Source organism: Neofelis nebulosa, chromosome 1 (genome assembly GCF_028018385.1).
Source record: "Neofelis nebulosa isolate mNeoNeb1 chromosome 1, mNeoNeb1.pri, whole genome shotgun sequence".
NCBI classification, from domain to species: Eukaryota; Metazoa; Chordata; class Mammalia; order Carnivora; family Felidae; genus Neofelis; species Neofelis nebulosa.
In genome coordinates this window covers 209,891,048-209,893,602 of record NC_080782.1, presented here as the reverse complement: position 1 = coordinate 209,893,602, position 2,555 = coordinate 209,891,048, and the positions used below count along the sequence as shown (strand labels likewise).

The 2,555-nt window shown below is 42.3% G+C and overlaps 1 pseudogene; it reads right to left on the bottom strand.

Moving 5' to 3' along the window:
* Positions 1 to 493: 493 nt before the first annotated feature.
* LOC131497532 (elongation factor 1-alpha 1-like) lies at positions 494 to 1,885 on the bottom strand (annotated as a pseudogene).
* Between the last annotated feature and the right edge of the window lie 670 nt (positions 1,886 to 2,555).

Below are 2,555 nucleotides of genomic sequence, written 5' to 3'. Positions count from 1 at the left end.
TGCTGTGGCAGATTTTTCATCAAGTTTTTTTCCATTAAAAAGTACTGATTTTAAAAACCAATAACCTAAAAATGACACACACACAAAACACATGGTCCACAAAACATTCTTCTTTCCTTCTGAAGGTTTTATGATGCATTGCTAACACCATCCAGTCTTTTACTATTAAACTTAAATGGCCAATTGACACAAACTGTTCTGAGACTATTCTTCCACCACTAATTAAGACTGAGGTGGCAGGGGGCACCTGGGTGGCTCAGTCAAGCATCCAACTCTTAATTTCGGCTCAGGTCATGACCCCAAGGATTCGTGAGATTGAGCCTGCATCAGGGTCTGTGCTGACAGCAAGGAACCTGCTTGGGATTCTCTCTCTCTCTCTCTCTCTCTCTCTTTCTCTCTCTGCCCCTCCCCTGCACATTTATGCTCCAAATAAATAAATAAATAAATAAACTTGAAAAATAAAGACTGGGGTGGCTGGTACTGGTGATGATATTCATTTAGCCTTCTGAGCTTTCTGGGAGGACTTGGTGTCCCTACCAGCTCCAGCTACCTTCTCGTCTACTGCTTTGACAACACCCACACCAGTTGTCTGTCTCATGTCACGAACAGCAAAATGGCCTGGGGGAGGATAGTCACAGAAGCTCTCAACACTCATAGGCTTGCCGTGAACCACACTAACAATGGCAACATCACCAGATTTCAAGAACTTGGGGCCATCTTCCAGTGTTTTTCCAGAACGACGATCAGTCTTCTCCTTCCATTCAGTGAACCTGCAGGCAATGTGAGCTGTGTGGCCGTCCGGCACAGGTGCATATCCAGCACTGATTTGGCCTGGATGGTTCAGGATAATCCCCTGAGTCGTGAAGCCAGCTGCTTCCACTGGTGGGTCATTTTTGCTGTCACCAGCCACCTCACCCTGGCCAACATCTTTGACAGATACGTTCTTGACATCGAAGCCAACATCGTCCCCAGGAAGAGCCTCACTCAGAGCTTCATGGTACATTTCAACACACTGTACTACAGTTGTAACATTGCCTGGAGCAAAGGTGACTGCCACGTCAGGTTTAAGAACACTAGTCTACACCCGGCCCCCAGGGACAGTACCAATACCACCAATTTTGTAGACATCCTGGAGGCTTGCATCCTCAGACACGAGGGCTTGTCAGATGGATGAGTTGGTGGCACAATGCAATCCAGAGCTTCAAGAAGTGTGGTTCCATTGGCACTGCAGTCTTCACAGTTAACTTTCCATCCCTTGAACCAAGGTGTGTTTGCACTTGGCTCCGGCATGTTGTCACCATTGCAACCAGAGAATGGCACAAATGCTACTGTGTCAGGGTTGTAGCCGATTTTCTGGTTGTAGGTGCCACTTCCTTAACAATTTCCTCATATGTCTTCTGGCTGTAGGGTGGCTCAGTGGAATCCGTTTTGTTAACACCAACAATAAGTTGTTTTACACCCAGGGTGTAAGCCAGAAGGGCATGCTCATGGGTCTGTCCTTTCTTGGAGAACCTGCTTCAAATTCACCAACACCAGCAGGAACAATCAGGATGGCACAGTCAGCCTGACATGTACTATAATCCTCCTTTTGATAAAGTTATTATGTCCTGAGACAACAGTGATAGTCACAGGATGCTTGCTGGTCTTGAACTTCTACAGAGATATCAATGGTGACACCATGTTCATAATCAGCTTTTGGTTTATCCAAGACTCAGGCATACTTGAGGAGCCCTTTCCCATCTCAGTGTCCTTCTTCTCAAAGTTTTCCATTGTTCTTTTGTCTATCCCACCATAATTTGTAGATGCGATGACTACTAGTTGTAGACTTTCCCAAATCTATGTGTCCAATGATGACAATGTTGATACGATTTTTTTCCTTTACCATTTTTTTTTAGGATTAGTGGTGCTTTTCATGACACCTGTGTTCTAGTGGGAAACCCATTGCAAAAAAGTAGTAGATGGTATTTAAATCATGAGGCAGGATGGGGTCACTTGAGGAGTAAATATAGGTAGAAAAACAAGTCTATTTAATAAGGTAGACTTTACCCAGAATATTATAGTTAAACCACTACCCATAAAACAGTTTCTCTCCTTCCTTCACCTCATATACATATTAATATAAACAAAACACTGTTCCATTACATATACTTTATAAAAATCTGATTAACTCTTACTAATGCTTTAAAATTCAGCTTAACCATCAAATTCTCCATGTATCTAGAGAATGGTTGAATTATTAGCTTAATGGGAAATTATAGAATCATACATTAGTCCCCCTTTATTTAACGTATTTCTGCAGTGTTACTGTCTCTTTATCATCTTTCTAATCCATTAGATCATGAATTTCCTAAAGGCAGGTATCACATAATTCCAATGCCCAGCACCCCGCTTGAAAATTTGAAGACAGTGTATTAAAAAAATAAAATAAAAATATAGGAACAGAAAGCAAGAGGGGAAGAAGGATAAAGAGAGTTTCCAGGTAAACAGTGGAAATGGATGTGGGGGAGGGAGACAAATATCTATTTTATCTAGTGTGTAAGGCTGGTTCTGAAAAG